The sequence below is a fragment of the Psammomys obesus genome, unplaced genomic scaffold, assembly GCF_907164565.1.
Source record: "Psammomys obesus unplaced genomic scaffold, mPsaObe1.curated_primary_1811, whole genome shotgun sequence".
NCBI lineage: Eukaryota > Metazoa > Chordata > Mammalia > Rodentia > Muridae > Psammomys > Psammomys obesus.
This window is the reverse complement of record NW_026591597.1, coordinates 3,101,532-3,126,151: the sequence shown is the minus strand read 5'-3', so window position 1 is coordinate 3,126,151 and position 24,620 is coordinate 3,101,532. Positions and strand designations below refer to the sequence as shown.

The following is a 24,620-nucleotide window of genomic DNA, read 5'->3' as shown; positions in this document are numbered from 1 at the left end:
GAAAAACAGAAATTTTATCAGTTTGTCTCTCCAAAGAGAATTAGTAGGAAAGCCTAAAATATAAGAGGTATTTATTTGTTTCCTTTAATGTGTCTTTCCACACAATTTTAGAATTTGCCCTATGTAAGTTTTAGTTCATAAAACAAATACACTTGGGATTTTAATTGCTTATCAATTATTTTTTTCCAGGGTAGATCAAGAGTCTAGAAATAATATGTGAGTTTATTCTTTGGGAGGAGTGTCTGTTGACATAGTAACATCAGAGCAACAAGATCTGATTTGAAATAGGGATCAGAAAAAAGGAAAGAACGAAAGAAAGAGGCCATCTGTCCTACCTGGTGTCACCTGGCAGACACAGTCCCGACCACCAGGAGTAAAAGCTACAGGAAGAGATTCAACATGAGGAGCTCTATGAGTACCAAGAGGGGCACCACATGGGACCAGCTGCCAGGATTAGCCACAAGATCATTTCAGCAGTGAGATATGATTCAGCGAGATGAATAAAATACGTATTTGTGAGTGACAGAAGGGACCTCACCCCAACAGATCGCAGCAGTATATGCAGAAGAAACCCCACATGGCAAAGGAACCCGGAAGATCTAGGAGTTTATGTGAAGATTTACGGTTACATCATCGCATAAGTGACATGACCTTCCAAATGATCCTAAGCCTAGGTCCTTTGATCTGAGCCAAGCCAGCAGCCTGTGTTGATTTCATTTAAGCCGAGACCCCCCACTTCTCTGAACATGTGTTTTGTAAAATCTTCATCTGTTACACATCAAACTCATATTTTTAACATGACCAGCAGGTCTCCAAAGGAAGCTGATTCAAAGCCAAGTTCATGGCAGATTGAATGGTTCAACACACATGTATGAGCCTCAGCCTGCAAGCTGCAATCTAGGCTAGATAAGATTTTGATCCAATAACATCAAAAATCATCATAAAGTTACTTAGAACATTTTGATGTTTTCTACAAAGCTTTGATAGCTCAGTTGTGTGGTCTTGAACATGAACACTGTAGACGAAAATGTTTTATCCCAATGTCAAAAGACTGGATGCTTGGGCAACTGGAACAAAGAAGAGGAAAGGGGAAGGAGCTTTCTTGGGTGCTAATTTTTTTCTTCCTCTTATGTCTTCTTATCAGTGACTGTCATGTGTCTAATGACAAGAGGGATTGTTTTCCAATAAATAGCCCATGTGTTAAGAAACAGTATATCAAGATGAGGAAAATGGAATTTCATCCATCCATGGAAGATTTAATATACCCAAAGCCTTATGAGAGCCTTCACTATGCTATGTGCAGTACCCCTAATAATAACCACAAAAGCCACAAACCTACAACTTCTTGATGCCCTACACCTTAACCATACCAGTTCAACTGCATCACTTAACCTCTTTTTTCCTTACCCACTGGATTTCTAAGGAGAAAATTAGACAGGGAAGATGATGTAAGAAAGTGGGTGGAAAACATTCAGGCTCTGATTTTCAAATACTTTGTCTTGCTAACCTTGATGTCTAAATGTTTCCTCCAACTCACTGTGAACAAGGTTGGGACTTGTATCCTGTGCCCAAACTCAGCATTGCTAATTTCTTAACAAAGCACTTCTGCCGACATCTTCTCAGTGAAGCCTTTGAGCTCCTGATGCCAGCTAGAATGGACCAAGAAGTTTCTGAGTTTCCTAGCCCCCTGCAGCTGCTGTGGCCAGGCATTTTCTTTGAATCCTTTCTTTGCTTTGAGAACCAACCAGGAGACATCAATTCTCTAAGCATTTTTAAAGGGCCACATGTGTATACAGTGTATCAGATCATGTCATCACTGATAGATGACTGCTAAGGATATTTCCATTTGCATAGAACACATAGTGATACTGAAAAGGAAACCCAGCTTTGTTCAGGGATCATTGCTTGTCATTGCAAACATTGAAAATTTATGAGTTCTCTACTGAATCACCTTCTTGAGACTTTCTGTAAGCCTTTAAAACAACTATTTATAAGAGAAAAGAAAATTTAATCTTCCCTCTAGTTACTTCTTTTCTAGTGTTACCAGGAAGGGGAATTGTTAATATGATTGGTCAAAGGTCAGAGGCACAATTGTGTGCTATGAAGCCTACTGACTGAGCCTTCCACATAAATCTTTAACTCATCTTCTACCACATAGACTGTGGACAGAGAGTCAAATCAGGACCTGCTCTTGGCAGAACTCTCTTTCTTGTTCCACCTGTCTGTCTGCCTATCTATCTATCTATCTATCTATCTATCTATCTATCTATCTATCTATCTATCTATCTTCATCATCTTCATCTATCTTTCCCCTCTCTCTCTGTCCCTCTCCCTGTTCTCCATCTCTCTATCCTCCCTTTCTTCATTCCCCCTCTCTTTATCTCTGACTCTAAAAAAATCATGCTTCATGTTGCACGAGATTCACATCTCACCTAAAATGCATTCCAACAAACAAAATGTTTTAATAACCCACTGTTTTCAGAGCTTCTTGTGGTTCAATGCATCTGGCAATATGCAAAGAAAAGCAGAACATCTATTGCCTTCTCATAAATGATAAACCCTAGAGTTTATCAGATGACAACAGATTCTTCAGAACCCAAATAAGGCAGGCAAGTACATCAGAGACTAGAGGGTGGAGAAGAGATGAGTGCTTATCTCTAGTTAGATGATCAGAAAAGTCATCACTGAGAATATGGCAACCAAAGACCATCTCAGGAAAGAAGGTTCCAGTGATGCAGCTATTGGGGAGAGCAACATTGCAGATCTGAAGTGGATAACTGTAAAGAACAGGAAACATGCCCGGGTATATGTAGGCAACACAAGGTCAACATGGCTGGAAAAGCTTAAACAGCTGGCAGAGTGATGAGGAATCAGGACATAGCTGAAATACCTAAGTTATAATGTAGATTTTGGAAAATTAATTGCATAGGGTTATACTGATGGCTAGGTTTACTCAGGATGAAGGGAAATGGGGGTGATGTCTTTCTTTTCTATTGCTGCTATTACACGTTTGTTATATCTGCCATAAGTTTAGGAGCTTTATCCAATATAAATGTGTTCCCCTACAGCTCTGAAAGTTGGAAGTCCGAAATTGGCTTCTCTGGGCTACAGGATCAAGATGAAAAGTCAAGGAATAAACAAGGCTGGTTCATCATGGAGGTATGAGAAGACGTTCTGTGCCCTTGCCTTTTCAAAGGTCCGATTGCTTCCTGCATTTCTTTGCTTGTTGCTACCATCTATATCTTCACAGCACATCTCTCCAATCTCTGTTCCCATCAGCACATCTCACTTTCCTCTGCTCGGAATCCTCTAGCAAGGGTTGTGATTTTATATCCGTAGTGTCTGGTTAACCCAGGGCAATCATTTCATCTCAATATCTTTAATTTGTTGGCATCTGAAAATTTCTTTTGTTATATTAGGTAACATCGTAAGTCTCAGGATTAGGTTATTCATATATTTAGTGGATCATCATGCAACCTACCACAGAAAGCCTGACAGCATTCTCACTCTGCTCTCTTGAAAATGAACTTTGGATTGAAGACTAGATATAAATTAAGCAGCTAAGTGGCTCTTGTAACACCGCAGGCAAGAGTTGATGATGCTTTAGTTCAGTTATAGGCAGCAGAGGTACTGCGAAGTCCTATCTTGAATGCTTTGAAGATAAAGTCAATGTGTTTTGCTAACATAGGTCAAAGAACAATAGAAAAGAAACTTGAACCTCTAACTCTCCATAGGCATATAACTATAGGCAAAATGCATATCCAGGGCTTCGTCCACATCTGTAGTTTAAGGCATTGTTTAAGTATTTTAAGATAAAGTGAAACTACTGTAAATTTCATGAGGACATTGTGGATAACGGTAATGTGAATATGAGCAGTGGTGAACCAAGATTCATAAGTAATTCAAACCCTGGTTTTAAGGCCATGAAAATGTCATTAAAATGTCCATAGTATCATTTGATACAACACCCCAAATGCAGTCAGCATAGCTGTGCATCACAAGGCTGACACGAAGCATTCATATGTCCCAGCTTATGGTCTAGTTGAGTGACCTAAACTCTGGTTCCATCATTTTCACGGGGTTGCAGGACCAACTGCAGCTTCCTTGAGTCCACCTTCAAAGCCTTACTCAGGACATCTAGGTGACCACAATAGAAGACCAAAATCCAGTCAACAGTGGAAAAAGGACAGAGAGGTAAGGAGCATGGTAAGAAAATACATGTGGTGTCTATGTGTGTATGTGACTGTGACTGATAATTAGTTAAGAATTCATTGACCCCCTCCCTCATTCCTTCCCAATCCCACCCTACTAACCTTATCTCCTCTCATGCCCCTCTCCAAGTCCACTGATAGGGGAGCTATAGCTACAAGGTGAATAAACTGTAATTAACATAAATAAAATAAAATAAAATGGCCTCAGGACTAGGTCACTGTGAAAAAAAAAATTCATTGACCATTTACCATAGATAGAGATTTTATTTTACTCTGTTAACACGTTAAGTAGTGGGAAGCAAATACTATTATTAGTCTCATTTTACTGATGAAAGAAATTAAAGACTTTTCTTGAGTTTATAACAGTTCTGTTTGATTCTTGACTCCCAGATGGCTGCTGGTACCCATTGTTCTTTGCTGGGGATGATAACATGGATTCATGAATTGTTGGAGGTATGAAAAGGGATGATTTTAAGGATGACATTGGTAACGTCTAGACTTTTGCTGAGATTATTCATGAAAGGTCTGGGGCAGGCTGCTTCAAATCTGGACACTGTCAGAAATGTGTCCTTACCACAAAAGTTAACCTGGGTATTAATGGTCCGTCTCTATATATGGTGAAACAAACAGTATACAAACCATGGGTCACTACTTGTTGAAAAACGATGCATAAAAGGTTTCTTACTGGTGGCCTATGTGAACCCTCCATGATCTGCTACCCTGTATCCTCACAGGCTCTTATAAGCACTGCTTTCTTACACTCTGCATTTCCTCAAAGATGCTATCTCTTTCATTCCATATACCAATGTGGTTGCTCTGAAACATGTCTTAAAAATGCTCATCTTCTACATATCTGTCTTTGACATGGAAATATTGTTCTTATCTACTGAGTTCTTATTGTAAGCATCTGTCCCCAAAGGGAAAGTTTCCAACAAAATACAGCCTTCCTCCCCATCACAATCACATCATTACATTTTATTTATCTTTTCAGATCTATCACTATCTCAATATGTATTATTTATCTATTCTTTTATTCATAGTTACTAGTATTATGTCTTTAACTAAAACTAAAGGTGCATGATGTCATTTGCCCACCATTTGAGCTTGAACTCTGAAAGCAATACTGGGCCTACAGAGAAAGCTCAGTCGACTTAAAGAAAGGAAGAAAAGCAGAAGAAGAGAGAGAAAATGGAAAGCTCTTGGCATGACATTAATGTATAGAAATATTTCTAAAAGCAGAAGTGATATCATTATTAAGCAAATATTTATTTAAAATCCACTCAAAGCTATGAACTTCACCAAGCTAGATTTCTCAGCCTTTCATCAGGGGCTTTAAACCACTGATGTGCATGAGTTAAAAAGTTAGGAAGGGGAGCCACAGTGTAGTCCTTGACTCACTTTTGAAATTCAGGACTGACAAATGCATTTTTAGTATCTAGAGAAAAACCCACACCTTACTGGATCCTGTCCCATGCACATAGTCTTTTCTCTAAGTACCTACCAGGCTCAGTGACCGAACAGATGGACTCTGCATAGTGTCTGGGAGTGAAGCCAACTCTTGTTGTGCTGGCTACAGCAGAGTCTCTTACAAAAGTGGGTAGAATTTACCAGTTTCCAAGAGGGACTGAGTTCTTAGGCCCCACTTCCAAATTTGATTCACTCATTTATGTATTTTAAATGGACTCCTCATTGTTTATCTTCACCTAATGCTTGTTCTTTTTCTATCTGAAATGATGAGACGTCATTGCTACAATTATCCTCTTGGCAGAGGATGGACATTGAGATATACAAATTACCCTCAGGTCAACACAGCTTCCAGATATACCTGATTTGACAAAGTATTCAAAGTACTAAAGATAAAGCAACAGACTGAGACAGATGATGGAGGAGGGTTTTTTTTTCCTTCAGAAAATAGCATCATTCAATTAACATATGGCCAAAGATTGTGGAAATTAGCTGTTTCCACCTAAAATGTGTGTGTGTGTGTGTGTGCATGTGTGTGAAATAAATCAGCCAAAACCCTGAATTCTATAGTGCTCTGCTTATCTTCATTGTAGTTTTACTGTTTGTGTTTGTGGCTAATAAAGAAAAACAAATTTCCTTTTCTATAATATAAGGTTGAAATCTGAGAAAACAGGAAAATATAGATAGCAATTTTTTCAAGAGACCTAGCTAAAGGAAGTTAGCAGTGCAAGTTGCATAGAAAAGATGAGTTGAGGCGCTTTCACATTTTAGAGGATGCTTCTCTGTAACTGAGACAGAAGAGTCTGATTATGCTCAACCCAGAGGATGGTGTAAGGGCAATTTGCCTCTCAGCTTATTGTAACCATAGTTAGACGGGTGTCACTAGTGAGTACTTCATGTATTCCTCCTTCCTGCCTCCACTTCCCAACTACCATGCTCCTCTTTTATAGACCATATTTGATTCTATCTCACCTTGAACTCTTTAGTTACATGTTTAATCTGTTTCTATGTCCTACATTCATATAGTAAGCACACATTTCTTCCCTGTCCTTCTCTCACATTATCCACAAGGTCATGTGCATATGAATAGCTCAAGAATTAATGGATGAAAAAAGAACAGAGGAATGCAGTTGTATTTTTCAAAGTCATAGCATTCCTCCTCCTTGTCCACTCTTTCTCTATGTAAAGTAAGAAAAAACATGTTCCCTCATAGCTAACCTGCTATGACCTATTTTTCCCACAACGGTCTTGTATTACCTCCCTTACTGCCCATGTACCTAGACTATATTCCAAACTTGCACCTATCAAGACAACATGTCTTGTCCTTTATGAGTTTTCAGATTTTCAAGATAAAACTACTTTCCAGGAAAATGAACTAACAGTTCAGAAGATGATGACTCATGGTAACCTTGGTATGCTATTCTGATCTTATAAACAATCTTTACAGACAAATTCCTTTGTGAAGAGGTGATGTGTGTGTATGTGTGTGTTTGTGTAATGCTAGACTCATTAATTGACCAATGAATGGAAAATCCAGTGTCTTTTCAGTGTCTTTCAAATCTCTCAGCCACAGCCTGTTTTGAGATCCAGTTAGAAACAAGGATCTATAGCATGAGCATGAAAATATCAAGATTAAAAAAACATCAATCATTTGATTTTCAAAATAATCGAGCCTAGGTGACTAGTGCCAAAAGCTTCATAAATGAACAGCTGCTGAAAAGAGCTTATCTCTCGTGTATTTAAACACATTCGTCTTGGAAATGTGAGCAAGAAAGCAATGAAGCCAAATGTTTGTTTATTTTTGAAAGCCTGGAGCTTCATGGTGCCCTCCTCCACTGGATTCCCCTGCATCTGTCATTTCTCCATAGGTTGCCAACAGTCCAGCATGTGAGTGATCATTACAACTTAAAGAGGCCATTTTGGCTAAAGAGGCAAACCCAAATGGGAAGTTAGAGGAAGACATGAATCTGCCCTGGACTGGATATTAAAAAGAGGCCATGATGGAGAACATATTTCTGCGTCTAGGTGAGAGACTGAAAAAAAAGCTTAAGGTTTTAGATTATCTGAGAATACAGAATAGCAAGAAAAGCAGAAAAGAAAAAAAAACATAGAATATCTTCATATTGTAACAAGATGTTCATGTATTGTTTCTTGTTTATTTGTTTGTCTGTTTGTTTGAGGCAGTGTCTCATTTCTTTAATGTATCCCCGGCTGGATTAAAACTCTCTATATAGACAAAGCTGGATTCAAACTCACAACCACCTACCTCATCCCGTTGAGGTTAAAGGTGTGTGCTACCACAGTTATCTTATTTGTTATTGTTGCTCTTTTTTTATTGAGTCAGGGACCTCATTGATAAGATGCTTTAATGGACGAAAGATATGCTAGTATGGGTCACCAAGCTGTCCTATATGAAAAATGAAGTTTTGGCTAATGTCCCTTTAGAGAATTATTTTCATGGTCAAAAGTTCAGAAAATGACTTGGGGTGCTTTAAACCCATCAGCTCTGACTAAAATCTCCACTTGTTCTCTTTTCCTCCTATCTGGATAGGAAATAAACAGAAGATTCCATTCTCAGACTTTTAGAGGAAAAACATATAGATGTGACAGCTTCTCATCATTGAGTCAAACCTTATATTTTGCTTTCTGATGTTTATAACAGATTGTGAGAAATAAACTCTCCACCCTGCACCATAAACTCTGTATCTCCCCAAACATGAGTTTTATAACAAAATATGTCCAAAGCTAGCTTTGAAAAGAACAATAGTTTAATAGGCCTTACCAGGCTTTTTGCCATACCAATATAGGTATTTAGAGCCAGGAGGTTGTTCAAAAAGAGTATCACTTTTAGAAATGAAGGGAATAATACACAATTGAGAGAGAAAAAAAACACATGTTGACAAAATGCAGTTACTGTGTCACTTACTCAGTCATTAAATGCGTACTGAATGTCTATCCTCTATCCCCCCAAAATAAGCCATTCTGTTTAGGAATTACTCATTTAGGATGTTTTCTATTTCTTGTCATGGCATCCAATGCAACTTACCAAGGTATCCTTTATATGACATCAAAATGAATTCCAGATGTATATGAGAAAAGAAAAGTAGTCTCCCTTTTTATTGTGAGCATGGCTTTATTTATTTTGTATAAAGTTCTATTTTTTTCCAATAATAATAAAATAATAAAGAGACAGTAATGATGATTGGGATAAATGAAAGTAATGAGGATTCCAAAATTCTGAGTCTCTAAAGTACACAGTTTGACATTTCCTCCTTTGTTTGATTCCTTTAAAAGTAGAACTAAAGCCAGCCATGTGGATCTGTGTTGCTGTGTTTACCAGTTACTCAGGAGGCTGGGGCAGGCAGATTTCAAGTGCAAGATCTACCAGAGTCACAAAGGAAGTTCAAGTTCAGACTGGACAACTTAGTGAGACCGTATTAAAAAACATAAGAAAATTAAAAGATGGTTGGGTGGAGGATGGAGTGAAGGATGCAAAGCACTAAGATTAATCCTCAGTAATGTAGGTGAGCACACACACACAAACACACACACACAACAGAACTAGATTGGTTACAGTGAAAAGAGAAAAAAACATAGATCATACTTCGCCTCAAGGTTCTTTCTGTCTTCTCGACAGGATTCTCCCTGTCCACCCCCTACTGGTAGAGCCTTTAAAATTTCTAGGCACCATCCTAGACATTATCTCTCTTCCAAAGCTCTATTGAACTCCGAGACTTTAGAAGATTGCCTTTTCGTATGCTTTACAACACCTTGTTTTTACTTGTCATCTTGTCTACTGATTGCTTAGATCCATGTAACTGTGAATTCAAAATGGCCATATGTCCCTGAGGGATATAACAATGAATAGTTCCTATATTGCTTGGGGCCAATTTAAGCATAGTACTTACTGCAACTATAATTTAGACAAGGGCATAGGTCTGCATAGATATATAGATGATAGATAGATAGATAGATAGATAGATAGATAGATAGATAGATAGATAGATAGAGATATGAATATACATATAGGGAGAGAGAATATATTCTCAATGAATATTCTTATACTGGATTTAAATTGGCTTTCTACAATTGAGGCAATATGACATATTTTGGCTACTAGATCAGAATTATGATAATAAATGATTCTGGGGCTATTTAGCAGACAGAAGAGGAAAGAACTCCACAGTAATCAAGCTCCTGTCAGTCTAGAAATCTTTCTGAGACAATCAAAACTAGCTATGGATATCTTTTAAGAGAACTGCTCAAACATCAAGGTCCTGTGGTTCCTAAGCATAATTATGTTAGAGAAAGAGAAAGACCATGCTATTCCCACCTTATAAAACTCTCTTAGAGAGGTTCTTACACAGCCTAGTAAAACCGGAGTGAAGATCTACGAGTGAGCAGCAGAATAAGAAAGACTGTGAGCACTGATGTCTAAGAGGTTATAAATTAAGCCCCTCATCAGCTATATGGTCTTGCATTAGACACTGAGCACCTCCGGGCCTCACACTGCTCTTCTGTAAAATGGTGGTATCTCAGCCTGTTGGATTACACGAACTCATGCATAATGAGGATCTACTAGGCTTCCATTTGTTGGATTTTCCTGAATCCATGTCTAGGATTTAAATGTCCAGTGCTAAAATATGAACAGGGACACAGATGTCTAAGAATCACCCATTTCACAGAAAACAGTCATATCTATAGGGCTTGTTATGTTAGACATTGGTGAATCCAACTCTCCAGCTTTCTCATCCATCAAGAACAGCATGGGACTGCCAAGCCTGTGAGTTTAACAAGCCCCCAGATGGCAGAGATGGTTTCTGTTCACAGCCCACATACAAAAATTATCATTAAAGCATCATTATATATACATATACTAAATACACAGAACCTACACAATTCTTTGGAGCATAGTAAATGCTCAGTATGGGTAAATATTACGTTAGGGTCCTCTAAGTAAAGCAATGAGAGCAAATGCAATTTTCTGTAGAACAAACTCCAAATTGTCTTCAGTAGCAGTTGCTCCGTGATAAATACTTGAGAGACTCGCTGCTTCTCATTCACTCAGTGCTTGCTAAAAGTGCACTCTTCCCTTTGGAATTAAACTTGTTTTCTTCCACTTAACTTTAGTTTTATAGATGTTCCTGTATACCATATGTTTAAAGAGTAACCCTGGATTTTCAAAATGTTTGCTACTAGAGATGCAAATAGAAAAGAATGTCTGTGGAGTGTTTTTTCAGGCAAATGAGATTTTACTCAAAAAGTGAGTCATCTGTCTCTGTTTTCACCAACGACACAAAGATGAGAAGGGCTAAAACAGACTTGGAAAATAAAATTGAAGATATAAATTTTAAAAATTCTTCATTGTGTGGCTGACTATGCACCAGAGCACTCATGAGAAAGACCACAGGATGCGAACCAGCTCACATCGCAAGAGACTCTTATTACTAGCATCAACAAAGGAAGAAATTGACAATCAGGTCACCAACAAGTCTCTACTTTTCTGCCTAACCATGAACAGTACCGGAATTTTTTTTTTTTAAGTTCCAGTGAAAATTCTAGTCACTGGTACCATTTACACACTTCCGAGAGTAACGAGGGCACTCTGCCTTAGGAAGAAAAGAGGAAATGAAGCATTCTAGCATGGCCTCACATAAGGAGGCTCAGAGACTCCTTCTTAGGAATCATTTTTCTCTAGTTTGTTTCTCAGGATCCCTACAGAACTAAAAGTTGAGTTGCCTTTGCAGTATCTGCGTCATCCGCTAATTCTTTTAATCATTCCTGACAAGTGTCATGCTGGCCATTGGAACACTGACGCCAACTCACATGGTCTTGGTCTCTGTCTTCTCAGGCGCAGCTGTTCTATGGGTAGAGACAACTCTTGTCTGCTTCAGAGTTTTAAAAAGACAATATCTTGTTGGTACATAGGATACCAATTACCTCTGGTGAGTGTCAAAGTGCAGCTCCTAGGCTTCACCCCCTGAGAGTTCAATTAGTAAAGGGTGAAACCTGGAATCTTAATTTTTTTTACAACTTTTTTCTAAGACTTAATTAGTCTTACTAACACATTCTGAAAACACTGTCTTATTTGTTAAATGGATTTCCATGCAGTATCCTAAGTGGAAGCAAGACAGATTGTCTTCCCTTCCATTTTAATAAAAAAAAAAAAAGTGAGTCAAAATTAAATCTCCGTACTTCACTTGCTTCCTCTGGTATTTCAAAGGCCTGTGGGGAGCAGTTTTAATTAAGTAATTCATGGTGAGAACACCTGTTCAGGTATGCCTTGGAATTATTTGGAAAACAATGATTAAAAACCCAAGTCCCACTGTTACTGGGAGTAGAAAAGTATCTGTTTGTTTGAAGGTATAGATAATATTTGCAGTGCAGGAGAGGGCCGTGGGTATGTGTGTTTCACTGCATGCAGATCAAAAACCTAACATTAATCCACACTGAGAAAGACAAACTCTCATCTCTCAGAACTGTTCTCGCCACTGAGGGTGGCTAGGTGGAGTACTTTAATTTAAAAAACCCTAGAACTGTACTTCTTTAGTATGGAAGATATAACACTGTGCGACAAATACTTAGCATTCTGAGCATCAGTGCCTGCTCCTCTGAGGCAAGAGTATACATGAGGACAAACCAGAGGTAACATGGGGCCAAAGTTAGAACAATTCCAAGGTAGAGAAATCATCAGCCCTCCAATCCACCTGAGGCCCTCAGGCACTTTAAAAGACTTTCCAGCACTCATTCTAGTGTCCCAGAAAGCAAGACCACATCTACGAGGTCTGATTATCTTTTGTCTGTATTCCCCACAGGTACAGTCAAATGTTCTGCTAATGGTCTTTATGTGTTCTAAGGCTTTTGCCCCTCCCTACAACGTGAGAGGTGGAGGCTGTGGGTACAGTGTAGATTATCAGAGGAGCTTGACAAGACAATAGCACAACCTACAACAAGAGGGCAGTTAAACACAAAAACTTAGTTTCTTAAGAAAAATTAACTGCCCTCATGACAAATTTAAAATGGTTAGTAGGTTTTAGACTCTGGCTTGATAGAAAAAGAGCAAAGAGACCTGAAATACCTGGGGCTTCTGTCAAATTAGAGTATTTTGCACTGCTAATCTGTGCTAGGAAAGTTGAAAATTAGTCTTAGGTGAACAATCTAAAGCATGACTCCAAGAAGCATCGATACTGATGCTTGGTCCCCATCCTCTTGTTAATATATCCACAACTGAGTCATCCATCAATTCAAAAAATCACCTATCTGCTTTGTCAATGTGTCTCACCATTTGGCATAATTTGAACTATAATACACACAGGGCACAGAGCAAGTGCTCAGTAGTGATAGAAGGACACATAAGTCTGAAGAGAACATCTCTTCACTACAGGAACACAAAGGGTTGTAACCCATGTCATCCCATCATGTACCTGGACCTCTTTGTCCACATTCTCACTGGCTTCGTGCAGAAAGCAAGGGCAATGATGTTGCACTGATTCTGAATGGACAAAGCGGTCACACTTTTCTTAAAGACCAACTGTGAATTCTAAGCACCTTCTGCAAAGGACTAGTTTGAATCAAGTGATCCTTTCTCTGATAAAAAGCAGAGGAAAACGGACAGACAACGAAGAAAGCTTTAGTTATCAAATGCAAAAGAAAGATAATATTTTCCACTGATAATATGATAAATTTGACAACATGAAATATGTGTAATCGGAGCTGGCATGTACTAGAGTCAAGTGTAATTAGCTACTTTTCTTGAGACGAAATCATAAACATGTTCCAATGGCAATCCTGTATATATATATTCAGATAAAAAATAGCCATCTAAGAAATTATGTGAATGCTGCTAAATATAAAGGATTTGTTGTGGAACTTTTATAAAGTGGAGAAAATTTAAAAACTAAATGTTAAAATAACCTAGAACTGGGTAAATTATGCTATCACCAAATGATTAAACTGTAATTGGGAGAATAAAACCTCAAAGATATGACACTGATTAAAAAAAAAAATGTAATCCATCTTAAGATGGAAAAAAGGGGGTTCAGGGAGACCTAAGAGGGAAAGAAAATGAACAACACAGAAGGATAAGGAGGGAGAATAGATAAATAGATAAACTATGATGTTTGAAAATACCATGGCAACTATATTATTTCATAGCTACTTGAAATTACTACATATGTATGTAAGTTTATATCTGTGTATAAACACACACATTTATATAGTTTAATGGAAGTTATGCCAACTGGGGAGACAATGCCCACCCAAGCAGACTTTCACAAAAAAACATGAGTGCTGGGCATATGAAACCTTTTGAACTGTTGGCCAGCAGAGCCCACAAGACCCCTGAAACAATATAGGCTATTGCCATTGCCCTTGGTGCCTTTGAGTAAAGAACGTAAGACCCCATTGCTGAAGATACCACACACTTTGGACAGAAAATTTGGAGAACTTGATCTGCATCTGACCTGAAAACCTCTTCATTGAGGACTAGCTCTCACAGTTTCAGAAAAAGCCATGCAAAGTACCAACAGAGAAAAGTAATCAAAATCCTATTCAGCTGTAGTGACAATGAACCACAATGACCGTGATCAATAGATATTCCAAAGGGGGAAACAGTGGCATTTATATTTTCAGGGTAACCAATAGTTATCTAATTGGACTTAAGAACTTTTCAATACAAAGGAATTCATGACTAGCACTGTAAATTTAGTCAACTACCTCTGGCTGCTGAGACTATGCAACCTAAACGAGACCTACTCTTGCTTTCTTTTTTATTAGTTATTGTTTATTGTTTTTTCACAATTTATTCATCATATATCCCGATCGAAGCTCCCTCTCTCAACTCCTCCAAGGCCCACTTTTCCTCCTCCTTTCTCCATATCCTTCCTCTTTCTCCATACTCTTCCCCTAGTCAAGATACTCCTGCTTTCTTAAGCCATCCTAGTCTCTCACTGCATTCTGAATACCGACCTTATGCCCAGAGATAAGCGTGGTTCTCACCCCTCATCAAAGAACACCCCCTTGTAACAGACAGAGACAGAAAACAACAACTTGTCAAAATGCAGGGATCAATTGATGTGCGATGCCTGCCCACAATTAACAGATTTACTTGGGGCTCAGGGAACATAACAGAAGAAATGAGAGAAGGAGTGTTAAGAGCCAGAGAATCAGAACAGCTATTGTGAGATAGTCTCTTGAAAAAATACACAAAGGAAAGAAGGGGGAGGTCTTGGAGGAGTGGGGAAGGCATCATGTGATCAAGATGTATAACATGAAATTATCTAAAAATTAAAAAAAACTATATTAAAATAAATTTTATTAAAAATTACCTAAAAATCTAACTATATAGTCTCCAAATTCAATCAGCCTGTGGTGGCTCATTTTGTATTGTACAGTTAAGAGCAGTTTATATTTTTCTTTTTTGTTAGTAGTCATTTCTAAATTTTCTGTAATGAACAGATAACACGTCAGAAACTTGAGAAACATTCAAACTATAGTAAAGATGTTATATGGTTGAAGATCAGGCCCTCAGCTTCACTCAGCTCTTTCACCTCTTGCCCTGCAAGTCTGTAAGTACTTTTGCAATAGCTTTTTACCCCAGAACCTTACTCTAGTATATTTTATTATTTTTACAGTTATTTATTCCTTCTCACTACCATATGGCTTGCCCTACTGGAAGGACCATGCATCTCTGGTCCATATCTTTTGGATTTTAATCTAAGAAATAACAGGAGACCCAACAGGAGGCCATATTTAAGCAGATCTTCACAAGCAGGGCAAGTTTTCAGGGAGCTTTTCTTTCCCACATCATGATGCCAGCGTGTCCCATAAGAAGCTGTTCCTTCAGCAGAGCTTTAGAGATTGACAGAGCTACAGTTAACTCACAGCATTCCTGTGGTAAGCCTTTGTGGTAGAAGCCATGTAGATTTAAGGATCATTTGTTACTGCAGCAAAATTAATCACTATACATAGTAAGTATATCTCCCTCTTCTTTCATAAGATTCCCTGCACTCTGCCCAAAGTTTGGTAATGAGTCTCAACATCTGCTTTGATACCCTGCTGAGTAGAGTCTTTCAGAGGCCCTCTGTGGTAGGCTCCTGTCCTGCTCCCTGTTTTCTCCTTCTAATGTCCATCCCGTTTGTCTTTCTGAGTGAGGATTGAGCATCTTACCCAGGGTCCTCCTTCTTGCTTGGCTTCCTTAAGTATACAGATTTTTGTAGGTTTTTCCTACATTATATGTCTAGTATCCACTTATAAGTGAGTATATATCATGTGTGTCTTTCTGTTTCTGGGATACCTAATGCAGGATGATTTTATCTAGATTCCACCATTTGCCTGAAAATTAAATGATTTCCTTGTTTTTAATTGCTGAGTTGTATTCTGTTGTGTAAATGTATCACAATCCATTCCTTAACTGAGGGACATCTGGGTTGTTTCCAGCTTCTGGCTATTACAAATAAAGCTACTACAAATATGGTTGAACAAATGTCCTTGTTGTGTACTTGGGCATATTTTGGATATATGCCTAGGAGTGGTATAGCTGGATCTTGAGGAATCACTATTCCTAACTGTCTGAGAAAGCACCATATTGATTTCCAAAGTGGTTGTACAAGTTTACATTCCCACCAGCAGTGGAGGAGGGTTCCCCTTTCTCCACAACCTCTCCAGCATGTGTTGTCACTTGAGTTTTTGATCTTAGCCATTCTGATGGGTGTAAGGTAAAAATCTCAGGATCGTTTTGATTTGCATCTCTCTGATGGCTAGGGATGTTGAACATCTCCTTATGTGTTTCTCTGCCATTCTATATTCCTCAACAGAGAATTCTCTGTTTAGCTCCGTACCCCACTTTTAATTGGATTACTTGATTTGTTGCTTTTTATCTTCTTTAGTTCTTTATATATTCTGGATATTAGCCCTCTGTCAGATATAGGGTTGGTGAAGATCCTTTCCCAGTCTAGGCTCTGGTTTTGGTTCTGACAACAGTGTCCTTTGCTTTACAGAAGCTTTCAGTACTTTCAAAAGCAAGCAGCTATGAAGTGGTAAAGCAAAGCTTTGGGACAGATCACCCTGAGAAACCTGTAGGTCACCAGCAGGTGGCAGTAGTTAGAAGCCTGAGCCTAGGGTGGAGCAAGGACAACCTCTGGGCTGGTGTGGTAGCTGCTGATGACATCACTTTCTAAGGCCACATACAACTTTCGTATCTGTGAGAGTGGGTGCGCCTCACAAAGCTCACTTGTGAGCTGTGAGATGAATTAAAGGTACTAGAAAACTGGGGGGGGGGGGCGGTACCAACGGGGAGCACGTCCTGACCCCTTAACTTTGTCTTAAGAAGAACCAAGGAATGCCAAGCAGCAGGACCACTGTGGGAATCAGTGAGGGGAATTTTTTTAAATTTATAGTTCTCAAACCTGAAAAAGCCTGTATTTTAAATGCCCCAGTTAATGCTCAAGAACTGTAAAATCTGCCAGCCTCTGATCAAGAAAGGGACAACGCTAATTTTTATTTTCAGAGACGGGAAATAAAATAGCTTAGACGTGAAAGCTGAATGATATGATAGACTTCTGAAGAGTAATTTGCTTCTTTATCCGTGAGACCATCCACGGATCTCGTGGACCAGCCATTAGCTGGGTAGATGAACTGCAGTGTAATGACAAACATGACCTCCATCTGTTTTCTCCTGTCCCCAGCACTGTCAGGAGGCTACGAGGCTACGTGTGGAGCCGTGTTAGGCTGGGTGGGCAGACATGTTGCTCGAGGTCTCTGCTGAGAATAATCTGAAAGCAAGGGTGCAAATATGGCTCAGCCTCAACATTGCAGGTAGATTCCCCTTTGCCTGGAATGAAACCCACCTGTGGCAGCTGCTGGATTAAAGCCCCCAAAATTCTGAAATCTAAGCCTTGGCAGGCTCAACAATAGTCTAAACAAGCCCCAGAAATTGGAAAAAAAAAAAAAAATCTTCATTTTTCTCACAGTCTGGCCGAAGTTTCAAGTTTGCAGTCCAACCAAGGAGCTCTCTTTAAAAAAGGGACTGGGAGGAGTTGAGGGAGGTGCCTTCAATTGAGATATAAAATGAACAAATTGTGATAGGTAAATAAATAAATGAATAAATTGCGGGACTTTATTCAGGCTGTTGGTGAGCAAGGCCAACTGGGCATCAGCTAACAGCCTTGCTTAAGCTGCTTCTCTCAGGAACCAAACTGGTTAGGCCAGTCCTGCCAGGAGCTAAGAAGGGAGAGGAGGGAGGAGGTTCTTGGACTGGAAGGGAGCCAAGAATGGATGAGGGAGGGTGGAACTTACCAGGTTTCTGCAGGAGGCCACAGGAGACCAAAGGAAATCAGGAAGGCTGAATTGTGCTCAGCTGTATAAAATTGAAGGCCAAACTTAAGAGAAGTGGTTGAGGCTGTTTTGCCCCAGGAGAAACTTACAAAGGAAGCTCTCCCTGCCACGCCCATTTGATGGCATACCTGGGGGTGATACCAGGTCCTGTTTCCTGATGTCCCAGCAGAATAAAGAATGACAAAGAGTGCTGACATCTGCCATAGCCTGGATCTTGCTGCACCTAGGAGGGAGAAGGTAAGACTTCGGGGCAGGAGGGAGTACTCTTTCCTCTTCAACTATCTGATTGCTTGCTGGTCTAAAGTTGCAAGTTGCAATACACCTAAGAGCCCTGGGTCTTGGGGCTTGAGTTGTGTCCACCAGTAGTTCCAAAAACCCTCACTCCTCTGTGTGTCTCAGAAGTTCTTGGTCCAAGCTAGCAGGCCCAGAGCATATGGGCACCAAATTTATGAGAGCTCTTGCGGATGGTGGTGATGTGAGTAGAATTTCTTCACCTTGATGAATACGTAGCCCTAACAACTCACCTCTGCCCTTGCTGTTTGTTTATAAATGAGGGACCTGTATGGAGAGCCTATGACACATAAGATACTCATCAATACTTGTAGGACTTCAGGTCTCTCTACAGATGGTTACCGTAGGATTTTGAAAAAAAAAAAAATGAATGTCTATAAAAAATAAAATAAAATGTTATAGGATGGTGTATACTAAATTCGGTAATGATAAAGTAATGATGGAGTGATATACATAAAACGTGACTGTGAAATACGTTATTCATTATTGCATGCCTGTGGGGTAGGTGTTGCTATAGCTGTAGTAATTGGCTAATGAAAGCCAGCTTTCATTCATTATAGAGACCATACTCTCTGCATTTGCGTTGATGAGGCTGTCTTTAACCATTAGCCTTCGAGATTCAGAGTTCACAGTCCTGGTGCAGAACACCTCGGGTTTGTAAATAACCCTTTTGCAGGCAGAAGCAAAGTAATAGTACCATCTCGTTTCCATTCACGTCCGCTAACTTAGAATGATTCAGGCTTTTGCGACCCTTTCCTGAAGTGCAGGGACCATCGGCAGCCTGTGGTCAAAACCATGCAGTCCATGAGGTCTGTGGCATTAAGAACTCTGAGGCTGGGCAGCTGAGGAAGGAGCTAATCTGGAAACTGGAGAGCTGGTAATGGAAAGGGAAAGGGAATATATTTGAGAAGGAGAGAGCTGGAAACTGTGATGGCACCCTGGGGGCAGCTAGAATTAAACCTCCTCACCAGAGCATAGTTAATAGACTCCTCGAGAGCTGGGCCACCCACTAGTCTCTGATCATGGTAAATCACTTACACTGGCTAGCCTCCCCCAGCCCCCCCAGCCCCACAGGACCTTTCCTCTGCCTGGAACACTTTTCCACCTCAGATGTTGCTTATTCAAATGACTTCTCAGATCACAGCATCTCAAATGCTGGCCTCTCGCCTGTCCATGGTTGCCATAATGCCTATCACTCTTATGTGCTTCTCTTGTTTGATTGTCAGCCCTAGTGCACTGATTCTCTCCCTGTGGGGGATGACTTCCACAGGGATCCCATTGCAGATATTCTGCATATTAGATATTTTACATTACAATTGGTAACAGTATCAAAATTACAATTATAAAGTAGCAATGAAATAATTGTTTTGGTTTGGGGTCACCACAATACGAGGAATTGTATTAAAGGGTCACAGCATTAGGAAGGTTAAGAACCACTGTCCTAGCAGCACATGAGCTTCAGGAAGACAGAAACCTACTTCTTTTTACCTCCTAGGCATCACCAAGTCCTTGGAGCCAAGCAGTATTGCTATTAATAGCAGGTGCTCAGTTAATATTTGTTGGGTGAGTGGAAAATAGAAAACACAAGGAGGGATCTAGATTACTAGTTTGCCTCCCTCCCATCCAGCACTACCACCCAAAAGGAGACAACTGTGCACTTCTAAAAACTCAGGGAACAGTTGGTTCCACTCCCAGGTAACACAAAGAAAGTGGTTTAAAAAAAAAAAAAAAGGCACTAACTAGACTTTGTCCCATGAGAAACAACCAGGAACAGAAAGACTGGCTATGCAGGCCAGCATGATAACCTCCACCACCTATGACTCAGTGCAGTTTGCCCTTCTAGACAGGAGAGGTGGAAGGGACCTCAGCACTGCCTGGGAACCTCTCATGCCAAGATACCAGATATCGTAGAGCACTTACTTCCTGGCTTTACCGTGCTACCACTGAAAGTCACACCAGGCTCTTTCGGCGTGTCATTCACTTTTAGGATGACTAGAGGATCACATTTGAGGCTGGGAAATGAAAGCACTTTGTGTGAGCTCTAGAGCTCTCTGAAACTGGTGCCTTCACTTCCCCCCATTTCTGCTCTGTGCAAGTGAATGAAAGCCATATTTATAATGGCAAGTAAGGTAGGTGAAATTTAAGTGATGAAAGTGCTCTCCCAAATGTTTTTTTTTGTGGCAGTGATAAAGCAACCATCACAGTCTCTCTCGCCCGCAAGCTCCCACCCCAGCAAAAGATGGGGAACAGGGAATACACAGAGAAGTGTGTTGATTTTTTTGAGAATTTTGCTTGCAGAAAGGCTGCAAATTGCAAAAGCAGTCTATCAGAGATATTCCCTTCCAAGATTCCTTTTCTGAGACGGTTACCTCAAAAATCAAATCACATACATTAATTAACACCTAGTACACTTGCTCTTCAGAAAAAGCACAAAAGAATCCTGCACAGTTTCGTTTCTGGCATGCAGAAACCATGGCTGGCACCATTTCACAGACTGCTGGGTTTTATGGGTCCCTGTGTGCACTTCCATGTTCTTTACTGTAATGGATGTTAAGCTTTGCCAGCATCGGTCCTGGCCCTGGCCTGGTTGATTTAAGAGACAGCTGATTCCCTGGTGCATTCTGTGATTCTGTTTTTAAGACACTGCTTATGTTCTTCCATTCTGTCCCCTTGTATAATTCTTGATTTGCAGAATTTTCAAAAATAACATTTTTATCAAGAAAATAAATATTTAAATCAGGATCCAAGCCCAACTCCTATTGCTTTATGGAAAAGTAGGGAGCCAAGAAACAGTGTTGTGGTATGAGAAAAAAATTACAGTGTCTATAATCCTTTTTCAGTAGTGCCATTGCGACAGTAAGGGCAAGTGCCAGTGATGCCTTGTTGAGACAGTTCTAGGTTCTAGGGGCTTTCCTTGAATAACCTTATTTAGTGTTCAGGCATGCTTCTTGCTTCCATATTGGGATAAAGAGATTGTGATATTTGGAAGGTCAAATACCACGGTTGGTGTAGTAAGTGACAGAGTCTGGAGTTGAATATGTGCTGCTTATTATAAGAGCCTGTGTTCCTACCCATCCAGGAAGGCACACAGCCGTCTACTGTAAAGACCTAGAACTCATCTTTATGCAGGATGTCAGCCAATGAGATGATGCTAAAGATGATTGTTGGAAATTATCACCATACCGCCGCTCTCATCTAGCTTACCAATGTTTGGAAACATGTTGGAACGAGACTCCTTTTCTGTGGGGGTGTCTTTGTAACCTTTAATAACTTGACAAATGTTTTCATAAAGACAAACAGGGCACATCTCAAGGAAAAACATGAAAATGAACCCAGTCACAGAACATGCAGTTCGTACAGTGTGAAACTGAGCCGTTTTCAAATTTCTAGACCTTTAGAAGAATGTTGAAGACACTTTCATTCTACAGTGGGGCCTAGGACTAATACTGTTATAACGCTATTCATCATTTATTACTTCCTCCTTCATACACAGCAGTGACAGAGGGGCTTGTCTCACATTATCTCATGTGCTCAAGACAATTTATCATAGTGGCTACAAAGTACAGGCTCACGGTTTTCAGCGCCTGGCTTTGTCAATCCTTAGCTGCGCGATATTGGATCAATTTTTTTCAATCACTCTGCATCTTCATATCCATCTTTAAGTGGAGATAAATAATCAATCAGTTTCCTAGGGATGCTGTGGGTTACTCGACTCATGCATATGAATAATACATGACACTTCATAGATCAATATATACATCTGTGTTGTGCATACATGTGTGTATACATGTCCAGTGTCCAGTGTGATGAGATCTCATATGTCTGTTTCTGCTACTATTCCCACTAGCATTCCATGCGATAGGTCCTATCACCACTGATTTTTATATTTTAAAACAGATGAGTAATCAGGTCAAATGACTAGAAGGAGATTCCCACCTTCTCTAATGGACTTAATCCCAGGCCTGCCATATTTAGGTACCATATTTCAAAGTCCAGGTCCCAAGGAGATAAATTGCTTTGAGAATCTAGTTTGACAAAATGTATAGTCTAAAACCTGACTAACTTCCGTCCATACTGGCAATCACTTTACTGGCCTTGTGTCATAGAAGGAAAGTAAGGAAGAAACTGGTTGAGAATAAGTTGTGGATCTAGAATTTCACCAAAGGCGTCAGAACTTTCTCCTCTGTTTATGATTCTTTCTAAGGCCAGACAACCAGCCTAGCTTTGCGGTCAAAGTTCATCCACTACAAGTGATCAGAGGATCTCCCGCTGCCAGGATCAAGTGTGGGACATAACTGAAATGATTTTCAAAGCAGCTTTCTTCTAGCTCTGTGATAGCATTGTCTCATATGGCTCAAATCTGTTAATAGTACATCGCTGGAGCTGTCACTCACCCCAATACAGATGTTAAAAGAAATTGCCCTTAGGTCTTCCTGGTCTGGTTAAAGATGGTTGTTCTTCTACGTGCTCTGTTAACCATAATTATCACTTAAAACTGGGGCTGTTTTATTAAATCACTCCCCTTACTTGCTTCTGCCAGGATCTCAGGGCCCCAGAGCCAGGAGAAGCCATTCATTGTTCTGCAGTCTACATGGAGCACGCAGAGCTCTATGATAATCCCCAAGTACTAATAGTAATTAATAATGGAGAATAGCTCGTTTTATTGAGCTTTGTGTGAATTTAATTAGCACGTGTAATCTTAACTCAGCCACACTTGGCAGAAGGCTCTCATCCATCTGATCCTCCATATTTCAGGGGAATCGGAAGTCTAGGGAGCACACAAACTCAGCCATTGTCACCTGACTGAGAGCCGGCAGCACAGGGCAGAAACCTGATGAGCCTGTGTGACCTATAACCCCTACAACTCGGCGCATGTGCTTCACCTCTGGGCTGGCTGCCACCGATTGCTCTAGCTTGAGTCCACCTCCAGAGATGGTTTGATAGCGTGGTACAGATTAGCCTTGGAGAAACCCATCCTGCTGGCTGCTTCATGGGGCAGGCTATGCAAGAACCTGTCCCACCTGTTTCCGTGGGTGCTTCTGGCTTGCCCCGCCTGCTGCAGTCTGTTTATTTCCCTTTGCCTCCCTTTCTGGGTGTGGTTGAGCTCCTCAACTGTTCATCATGACTTTCCTCCAATTCTTTGATCACAGGCATACAATAAGATGTGAGAATGAGTGTAGATTTTTTTTTCTCTCTCCAAGGAAACCCAAGGCCCACCCTTTTAAGCTTTTTTGAACAGTAATATCCCCGATTTTTAAAAAATGTATTTCTGTTTTCTTCCTTGTTCTCCTTTCAACATGGCTTACTGGGGAGCTGGATTTCGTGGCAGAGCATACAGCATATTTTTATTATAGTGAAATATTTAAAATAATTGGCATTTTAGCTCGTAGCGTACCCTGCAAGTACCATTATTTGCAAAAGTATGACTGTATATCATAAATGTTCCTTCTTTTGTAAGTGATGTTTATGCGATTGGGTTGGGTCTTTTTTAAGGTATTTTTGTGTTAATTTAATCACACGAATATTCATTTACATGGTAAGGAAACCCTCATCTTTACCTCCTAGGTCTCATAAGGTCCCACCTGACACCCACCACTGTCCAGGTGGGAGGGGCAACAGGCTGCCCCCACATCACCCAAGGAAAAAGGGGATAACAGGGCAGGGATGTGGATAGCACATTAGTCGGCATTTGTGAGCCCTGACAACTCTCACTCTTTCCCTCTGGGAGCTCAGGTTGAATTTGGGGGTCTTTACGCTCATGCCCACTTCCCACCTTGGCTACCAGCTATCTTGGTTAAAGCACCTGGCTTACATTTAGAGCAAGTCCAGACAAGGGGAGAGAAGGCTGTTTTTGTAGAAAAAAATGCCCCAAATTCAATTGTCTCCATGGGGGAAAAAAACAGGCACACAAACCTGTACACACATACCTCACTCCACACACAAATTCCTTCCAGCCTGCACTTACCTATCCCAATCCTCTTGAAACTCGGTGTGTACCTCACCTAATGGTTGCCAGACAAGGGTCCTGCCAAGAGGTGGCCTAGTGCATGTGCAGGCTGTCAGGGCTGAAGAACCAAGACCCAGGAAGGCATGGTCAAGGCTTGCACTGGCTCTGACCTTCTGAAGATCTAACTCTTCAGGATGCTCAAACACGGCTTGTTTCTGGGAAGGAAGGGGTACAAGAAGGTAGGAAGAACACTTGGTGACAGCAGCCTATGAGGTCCCTGCTGGGAACCTGAGAAAATATGGCACCTGGTAGGGGACAGACGGGGAAGCCAGTGAGGCAGGGCTGAAGCCTCTCGTGGTTCCAAGAGGACAGCT

At 40.3% G+C, this 24,620-nt stretch overlaps 1 protein-coding gene across 4 annotated transcripts in view; it reads left to right on the top strand.

Moving 5' to 3' along the window:
* The first annotated feature begins 17,972 nt into the window (after nt 1–17,972).
* Nucleotides 17,973–24,620, top strand: part of Atp10b (ATPase phospholipid transporting 10B (putative)) — a 328,393-nt gene continuing 321,745 nt past the window's right edge. For 3 of the 4 annotated variants that reach the window (XM_055610683.1, XM_055610684.1, XM_055610682.1), the window contains exon 1: nt 17,975–18,245. The gene's annotated coding sequence lies outside the window, so the exon portion shown is untranslated. Of the gene's footprint in view, nt 18,246–24,620 lie in introns of all 4 variants that reach the window. The other variant, XM_055610687.1, reaches the window with a different exon arrangement.